Source organism: Schistocerca cancellata, chromosome 4 (assembly GCF_023864275.1).
Source record: "Schistocerca cancellata isolate TAMUIC-IGC-003103 chromosome 4, iqSchCanc2.1, whole genome shotgun sequence".
Lineage (NCBI taxonomy): Eukaryota > Metazoa > Arthropoda > Insecta > Orthoptera > Acrididae > Schistocerca > Schistocerca cancellata.
In genome coordinates this window covers 858,883,931-858,894,216 of record NC_064629.1, presented here as the reverse complement: position 1 = coordinate 858,894,216, position 10,286 = coordinate 858,883,931, and positions in this window count along the sequence as shown.

Here is a 10,286-nt window from a genome sequence, read left to right as displayed (position 1 = left end):
AAACGTTGTGGCACGCCGTGTTCTACCTTCTGTTCCTGGGATGTTGCTCCTTGGATTGAAACAATTTACCTTCTGTTTTCCAAATAAGACTGAAGTGTAGCTAGGGCTGTACCTCCCACACCATAGGATTTTCGTTTTTTGAGCAAGATCTTGTGGGGGATGCAGTCGAAAGCTTTGCTTAGATCGCACAGTGTGAGTGCCACAAATTCTCTCTCTTCGAATGCCTGCATTATTTTTCTTAATAAGTCTAATGCTGCAGTGGTACAGGACTTTCCCTTCCAGAACCCATGTTGTGCATCTTTGAAGAGACTGTTTTCTTCAAAATAGGTTGGGATCTGATCTTTCATGATGGATTCAATCACTTTTGCTAGTATAGGAATAATCGATATTGGCCTAAAACGTGACACATTATCTGGGTTTCCTTTTTTGTAAACTGGTAATGTCCTTACAAGTTTCAAGAAATCTGGGAAAACTCCTGCAGATAAGCTGTTGTTTATAGCTGTTGCTAATGGCTGTGTTATTTGTCCAATAATTTTTTTTAGGATAGTACAGGACATCCCGTAGATATCTTGACTCTCCGAAGTTTTGAAAGATTTTACTACTTTCGCTATGTCATTTGCATGTACTTTTTTCCAAGTTTCAAACTTACTGTGAGTTTTATTTGGTAGGTAAACAGCAGGATCTATAACCAAGCCTGGAATATCAGCAACAGTGTTTCCTATAACTTTGATAAAGTAGTCATTGAAGTCATCAGGACTGCAGGCATTAGAAGAGGAAGTAGGCTTCTTCCTATGTTCATTTACTAGAGTCAAGCTGCTTTGCACGGATTATGGGCTTCTCTTATGAATCTATCATTTCCCCTCCTTTTAGCTTCTTCTACTTTTTTCTGTAAAATCTCTAAGTAATTGCTGTGTAACAATTGTTAACTATTTGGATCTGTTGTTCCTTTGGACAGTCATTCGAACATTAGAACAATGTTTTTGAGATTGACTAGCTCAGGTGTGTACCATGTTTTTGCACTTACTATTTTCTGTTTTCCTTGTCCTTTGGCCGGCAGGTGTGGCCGAGCGGTTCTAGGCGCTTCAGTCTGAAACCGCGCGACCGCTACTGTCGCAGGTTCGAATCCTGCTTCAGGCATGGATATGTTGATGTCCTTATGTTCCTTAGGTTTAAATAGTTCTACGCTCTAGAGTACTGATAACCTCAAATGTTGAGTCCCATGGTGCTGAGAGCCATTTTATTTCAACATTGTCTTTTGTGAGTCTGTTCACTAGTTTTAATATTGTTCCCACTGATTCACTTAAATTTACACACTGTTCCATATTTTTTGCCTCAAGAATAGGACTTAATGTTTGCGTTTGTTTGTTTGGATTGTAGGGTAGCTTCTGTAAAACGATCCATTTATCTCTATTTTCATATTTATAATGTGGTTTGGAATCGTCACACACCTCTGCAATTTTGGTTTTGCCTTGTCCATTTGAGCACTGTTTAGCTTCTCGATCCGTTATAGGCAGTACTTCTTTTGTTGTTTCGATCCATAGTGTGAGCTGACTTATTTCACAACAGAACATGATTCTATCTTTTGAACTTTCCACAATGCGAACTTCGCTGCTACTTAGGCCGACACAATCACAAGTGAAACTGTTTTCGACACCACAGTCCACAAGTCACTATTATTTCGGTAGTTTTCAATAACTTTTTGCACTTTCGACACAAATTACTTTCGTCAGTTGCCGCCATCTTATTTTATCCATCAATAGTCTTTAAATCAAGCAGTCTACACATGAGGTGCTAAGCGATAAAATCTAGACATGAGTCCACAGAATATCATGCAGCAAAACAGGCTTCTGCTTTATATGAAACAAAAACAAATATGGAATCATTTATACCACCTAATACTGTATTATAGATGTGGGAAAAAACTGAGCAGACTATGTGCAAATTATTTACAATGCAGTTCAAAGAATGCAATACATTCAATAAGATCGTAATCTGGAAACAAATGTAATGAAACCAGATATTGCATCATGTCATGCCAGATGATTTTCAGCGTTTTACAAGTGCAAAAGCGCAATTATTTCCACTCGATAACGGCCACATGATCGAAATTGCAATGCTAAGGTTTTACAAGTAAATGATTTTACAGTGAAAAAGCGATCGTGATGAAATTTACAAAATTTTACATGACTGTGAACTCCAGCTATTGTTTCAGATTTCTCGATTTATGAGGTCCCAAAAACTTTTTTAAGTCACACTTTGCCACCAGACTACAAGATCCAGCCATTAAGTATAAATTAAAAATATTGTCTTCTAATATTTTTGTTTCATAAAGCAAAAATAGAGAATTTTGCTAATATTTTCCTATATTTGAAGTTCACTACTGGGCCACCATGAGTACTACTGCAATTCCCTGGTTCCATATCATAACATGGGCCTTGCAGTTCTTATAATTTTGTATTCTGCATTGCTAGTTCATAACTCAAAACTTCCTTCAATTCCATGATGGATTTCATCATTTCAAAGCTAAAGTGATGCATTTCATATTCATATTTATCTATCAGCCATTGATAATTAATATACTATAATTGGAGTGCTAAAAAATATCGTGTTTATTGGCACTAAAAGGTCCATGAGAATGACATTTTTGATGCAACATGATGTAATAAAATTCGAGAAATGCCACATCATGTATAAAAGTGTCATCCTAAATCTATCTCTGTTTACAGTTCCAAATTAAGCTACTTTTAAAGTTGTAAGGCCTAATCCCATGGTTGCATATATGTAATATTCTAAAAAAGGCTACAGAAAGTACATACAACTAGAGCACGGTTTTAACAGGTCAGAACAATGCTCAAAATGCATTGTCCCTGTGTTGTTATTTTTATTTTGGTTCTCCCAGTCATTTTTCGAAAATTTATGCACATTTTGTTGTTGCACAGTGTAGGTATATTAAGATATGACAGACATTGATTTGGTGTGATGAGAAATTCATATACACATGGAGCACACAAGATTTGGCATACCTATGTGAAAGGTAAGTATTTGTTATTACAATTTTACATTCCTCCTTAGTGCCCCCCCCCCCACCACCACTGACCCACACATGGGTGAGTAGCAAATAAAACATAGGCACTGTTAGATATTCTGTACATAAAAGTAATTCACTGACATAGGTTTTGTGTGATGGTTTGCATTTTGTATTGCTGCACTTGCTAATGTCCTACTTCTTTGACCTTATATGTGAATAAAGATACAATTTCAAAATGAAAATGGCTTTAAGATATTCACTAGACAAGGAAAAGACAAATTTTAATTATGTTGACAAGTTGTACTTTTGAATTGCTTGTTGAAATGGGCTCTCTTTCATAAAAGACAATGTTTCTTATTTATGCTGACAAATTGTTCATTTGAATTCTTTGTTGAAAAAGGCTATTTTTGTAAAGGTAAAAGCTTCTGTCCTGTGAGCATGGAGATTCATTTTACATTTTTTGGTTTACTATGGGCATTCAGTCTACTGCTATTTATTTCAATAGACTTAGATTTCTCAATATGTAGACACTGCCAAGATGTCAAATATATGAATACTTGAGAGTCATCTTCTATATATGTCTGTTGGCTTTGTAGTGCTTATTGTTCACATGTTTCTTTTATAAATGAGGTAATGATTATGATGATAAAACACTACATGCTGGCAGTCCATCATTTCCAAAATATTAAATTCTGTAAATTTAAGGTGTAAACGACTCTAATTAAGAAATAATATCAGGCCTAGAAAAGATAACACACAGATGTTGAAATATGTCCTCCAAATGCGATGTTTTATTCCACATTGCTGACCAATTTCGAGTGCTCAGTCAGTTTCAAATAAACATATACCTGACTTTGTACATGTAACATAACACATTGTCCATTGTTATACAACAAATGAAACATTAGAGAACACCTATATGGCATTGGGGGTTTCGTAAACCATACTAAAAAGCATACCATTAATACAGGTTACAATGTGCATACATATGCCAGAGTCACGAGAAGTAGGCCTATGTGGTATTATGCTTTTCACTGTTGTTTTTTGGACACCAATTTTTCTGGAGAATTCTCTTGGGATTCATTTATTATGGCATCATATACCACCTATCAATTCTACACAAACAAGGAATAAAAGTCGATACTTCAAATTTAATGAACAGTTGAGACTAGGCAGTAATATGGAATGAAACATTTTGTTTCAAACTGACCGCCTCAGCGGAAAAGAATAGGCCATCTCAAGTGATCAATGAACTCAAAAGTAGGAAAAAAATGAGATTTATAAAAGCACAGTTTATTTCAAAGATAACTTCATAATTCTGCCTGACTATTTGTGGTTGCTTTGGTAATAAAGTCGAAATCAGACAAGAGAATTAAAGTAAGTCACTATAGCAAATAACATTACTTGAGTCCAGGCCAGTTCACAGACCTGCTGGTGCAAGCTGGCTCGCACTCATATGTCAGGAGTGAGCAACTGGCTGGCTCCTGGCGATCAGTGGTAAGGGAGGAGGAGGGGACGTCAGTGGTATCGGAAGAAGGCAGCTGAGAACGAGAACTGTTGTCAACTAGTCAGTCTTGCAGCCACTAATATTAGGTCTACAGAGATGTATCGTTTCATAATGCTAATTGATGCTTTTCATGATAAATTTATTTCCTGAGACTTCTGCATTAATGAGAAATGACACTGAAATGAAATTTACATGTCTCTTAGTTGCTGAGATGAAGAACATAGGACAGATAAGTACGATATCTCTTACAACTAAGGTAGTCTAATGGCGAATGTCATTTTCATCTGAAGTTGATGTTAACTTGTATTTCACAGCTATTCTGTTCACATGTTAAATATAGAAACAGTAGACGTCAGTGAATTCTACATAGTTTGCTTTTAACTAACGCATCAACGACAGGTACCGCTCCCTGAGCACTACTAAATCAAAGATAAGCTTTTAAGTTTAAGTCTATCAGTGATATTCTGTTCTTAGATTTCTTTCTCTCCACTACAGGTAAAAGTTGCTCTCACATATATGGGTAGGTCCAAACACTGACATAGTCATAGCTTCAAACGTGTTAAGTTGCAAAAATTTATGTTGAAGAAAAATTTTATAACAGTTTACAAGACTTATTTTAATGTGAAACTTGCCACGCAATTACCTGTCACACTGCAGAACTATAAGTTCCAAATGTATAACTGTGGTTAGCATTCTGGACTGATGTGTCATAAACAGATATTGGTGTGTCCGACCTACACTTTGAAGTTCCAGACCTGGCCATAATGCTGCTTTTCAATGATTGTGAAAGAGCTGCTCTCCACTGCAAGTACTACTCCATACATACACTTGCATTTTAGGCTACTACCACCTTAATACATAGTCATTCCTCTGAAGGCAGCGCACAATTTGGATTTAACATGGGTTACATAATGGTATTCTCACAGCCACATTTTACTGTGAGGACTCACTACCCAGGCAGCGAGCGAGCTTGAGTGCCTATGCTCGCCTAGCTGCCTCCTGAACAGGTCTACTTTAGTCTAAAATGAAGTGAATATATTTATATTCACTCAGCAACTACACGAAAGTCCGATCTGTTTTCGTTCGATAGGAGAGGTGCCTCGCTATATAATACATTTAACTTTGCAGCCTTTTCTCTTTGGAACTACCAGAAGAAATACTTGTGAACTGTCGAAACTAGTTCTGACCGTCCATAAGTCGTAACTCGAATAGCCTTTGGCCAGTCATAATGCGCTGCAACTGGGAGAATGTCTCTGTCAGACGCATTATCGTGATCATGGCAGCTGTAATCGTCATTCGAACGAACCTGTGGGGTCTGACCCTAAAGAGACGTAGTAGGCTCGTTTGCGCAACTGCCAGAGAGCTACTTCCAGGCGCCAGTAGACAGGCGTTACTGTGTGTGCGATGCTATGAAGACATATGAAGCCTTTTCTCAGTGTGTGGGTTGCTCAAACCCTTCTTGTATCGCTTCTGCCTGAAATTTCGTTGCGTGGTCACGTAGTGGTTGTCAACCAGCAATTCACTTTTACACCTCGTAGGATTCCATAATCTAAAAATAAACGCTGCGTTTGGGAGTTTTCGTATTACAATTTGCGTAATAAGAATATGCGATGCTTAGATACATTGATGTTTCGAAAATCTCAGAACGACTTCAATTTTGATGTAACCTGACGTAGTTAACATCTCGTAAAAGATACAAGATGTTGGAGAATACACTAACGACATTGGTGTTTCTTAAACCACAGTAAAAAGCGTAAGTCGGTTTAAAGTGCACTTTCATATGTGCAGATTCCCACTGAAGTACCTGGTATTAAGCTTTTAGTTGTGGCTTTCGGGATGCCAGTTTTATCCGAGCATTCTCTCACGTTTGTTCTTTATTATGACATAATATGTAATCTGTTGATGCTATGCACATGAGGAAATGAAAATTTGCACTTGAAATTGAGTGAGCGGTTGACACTAACCAACAGTGTGTAATGAAACACTTGGTTTCAAATGAATTGACTGCATCTGTGGAAAAGGACAGTTCATTTTAGTTGATTATTAAAAGCCAAATTTCTATAGAAAACCGACAAAAATATCTTCAATGTTCTTCAAGATGATTAACGCTGCTACTAATGTGGAAATAAAATGACAGCAGAAAAATGAGACTAATAACATTATTTTTGTCTTCTGCAATTATGTGAATGTATTTTGATTCACATGATAGCTCCCACACACGTAAATCCGTTATGCTTTCATTTGATGCGAGTGCTGTAAGCAACAAGAAAAGAGCAAAATCGCGAAATGCAAACATGTGTCATGTGATGACTACACCCCACAGCAACTCAGACAGATCTGTGCATGTGAGAATCTGGCAGCTTGGCGGCGTCAGAAAAAATGTAGAAGGTGAAGTTTGGCTGCTTGCTACTTACAACTCAGACAGCTAGCAACCACGCTCCAAGTAGCTGGAAATGGGAGAAGGCGCTGCTCAAATGCGACTTCAGCTCTGCACATGCATGTGAACCCACTGGCAATTGCTCAGCGAAACCTGATATAATGCTACTGTTAATGTATACTCTTTTATTCAAATTTTATTGGTAAGCCTTTAGTGACACTAGCTTCTCCTTGCGAAAATCTTCACTTGTTACCACCTTGGAAGTGTCGTAAGTATCGTTTCCAGCTCCAGGGAGGTTCATTGCTCCCGAATGACCTAAGAAAGTGACGTCAAAATGACGAAGCTGACCGCTTGGGTTAATCGTTCGAGGTTTGTTCAGATGGAAACAGTGTCTCCCTGGGGAACCATATTGCATTTCGTACTTGATTGTTTTCATATTATATCTGGTGTGTTGTGAAAGTATTTCATTTCAAAGTAATGGCGCAATTAAGAGTTACCAGAAATTGTTATAGTCAAATGATGGCCAATACCATTTGGTAGGTTAAAGCATTCAGGAGATGGTAACATGAAAGATAAGGCTACATGTTGTAACATTTCGCTGTATGGCCGGCCGGTGTGGCTGCAGTAATACGTCGTTACATATTATTGAGTGTAGTTTGTATGTCCTTGTAGACAGTGTCTTTCAGCTTTCCCCACCGAAGAAGTCTACAGGCATCAAATCCAGGAAATGGGCCAGACGAGATACAAGTTCTTTGCATACAGTCCAACACTTCTGAAACAATTCGTGAAGACATGTTGTAGCTCTTCATGTGCTGTGGGCTGGAAAGCCATCATGTTGGCACCACAGACTCCTCCTAGTCTGCAAAGCAACACCTTCTAGCATCTGTGGATGAAGGTCTATTACGAGGCTGGAAAACTTGTGCATGTTCAGTGTTCTGTCTACGAAAAATGGGTCTATGAGCTTGTAATGCCGGAAATGCATATCCTCCTATTTCCATCTATTGCACTGCAAATTTTTTTCCTTATATTGTCACCTGAAGATATGACATTTCTGTCTCTTTATATATTGTAATCGTTTTACTATTTGTATATATATGCATTTGTGTCGATTTATAATTGGTTTGTTTTGTGAATATTATGTGTATTTATACGCTGGGTCTGGCCTAGGGAAAACTATGCTATCGAACGAATACATCGATAGGTCGTGTGGAGAGCCAAAGTGTTTAGGATCTTTGGTAGTGTTAACTCTGTCGCGTGGAGCACGGGCAGAGGGGGAGTCTGGCTGGGGTGGTGCAGTGGAGCAGGTGTGTTGTGTGAAGCTCCCGCGAGTTGCCGCGCTTTCGGGGTTTGGCAGCCTGTAATTGCGCTCGACTTGCGATGATAGTTTCTGACATGGTGTCGCGGACGGGAAGCATTAGCTGGCGCACATCAAGAGCCTGTTTTGCCTGGTGACCGTGTCGAGAAGAAGGCGCGCCAACATCCAGCTTCTGCAACAGCGACGGCCGACAATGAGTGACTGTCGCCACCTCCTCGATCGACGGCTTCAAACCTTCAATCAACCAACAATTTTTCACTGTCATGAAGGTCGATAAGTGAGGGGGAGATTACAAGCTGATTGTTCACTATCCTACACCATGTGTTTACACTCCATGGTTGCTGACGTTCCACCTAACAAAGCCAATGGGGATTGTCAACAGACCAATACCGCATGTTTCGGTGGTGTCTCTGGCCATGACTGGTAAATATGGCTTCATCACTAAACAAGTTACATGATACATCTAGAGTATATCGACTTAATGCCCATGAACAGGAGTTAACACAATTCTCATAATCGTTTCTATTGATGGAGAGAGATGTGATATTGATCGAACCTATGTCGATGGAGAACGTCTAGGACACTTGCCTGACTCATGCCACTTTCTTATGCGATCGCGCAAGGAGTCAATGTGCGGATTAACTGCAACAGCAGCAATAACACTAATTTCTTTTCTCCCTTTTATGTCCTCGCTTTTTTGTCTATTACGGTTTCTAGATGTTACACTACCACTTTCACATAATTGATTGAATAAGTTGGTAAATAATTGCCGATACAGTTGCCGTCTGCTGAGATATATTGCTGTATACTGCGTACAAAAACAAATTGTATTCTTCCTACACTCTCCATACAACATGAAGATGGAGGCTCTTTCTGCATAGGTAAATCCCATCACCCACCCACTACCTACTGCTTGGACTGTCACACGCTAACTGACTAGCAAGTCGCAGTGCACTCAAGAAACAAGGAAGTAAACTGCAACCAAACATTGCACCTACCAGCTGTGTAGGCTGAATGGCGCAAACAAGTGTTGGTGTATCACATTTTTAAAATACCTGATTTCCTAAACGACTCGCAGTAGAATCCTGCAACAAACGCCACTGACGTTGTGATTCACCCTACTTTTAGTTTGTTGATGTGAATAGGTGTTGTTATTCTTCAAATGTGTATGTTTGGGCAAAAATACTCTTTTTAAGTAGTATTACTATTTGTTTACCATCTAACATTACGAGGCCCTGGCTACCAATAGATTCTGCGAAACTTGCACATGAATAGCACTTTCCATTTCCGAAATATTTGTGGTGAAAGTTTTAGGTGAGTAACCCTTTATACATTTTCCAATTATATTTACAATATTCTGTGTGTTCTCCGCCCCTGGGTTACGAAATACAATGTTAACATACTTACTCCTGAAGCAGAGTATGTAGAACCCAAACAGAAAAAGAGACAAGGCAGTTTGTTGCAATGTGTACACTTCAGTCTGATTAAGAAACGAAAGTTATCACAGAACTCTAGTACTTTATCTATATTTGTAAGTGAATATATGTAACTGCTTATATGAACCCATTACTTACAACATTCATTATCACATTACTGTATGAAGGAAATCGAACGAACACACTTCTAAGACAGAGTGTACATAACATTGAACTTTACAGAACATACTTCTATTAAGTTAATAGGTGTCTCCCAGAATCTTTTATAAACGCGAAGATGAAAAAATGGAAGTTGTAAACCTTGAATCCGCTCTTGCAATTTCGTAAGTTGACTCCTCTGTCCACTGTGCCACAGGAAACTGTCACAATATGTAGCCTTGTCTTTCATCGTTACTGTTTCCTGAATGCTTTTACGGCCTGTATGATATTAACCGACATTTACTATCACAAATGGTTCTCAGAACGACGTGTTTTTAATAAATCATCATTGCGCCATTGTCTTGAAATGGTATAGTTTTATAACACGCAAATTATAATACCAAAACAATCGAGTACGAAATGAAACATGGTTTCTCCCAGGAAGAGACTGTTTCCTTTTGGCGTCACCTCCCAACTTCTGGCGT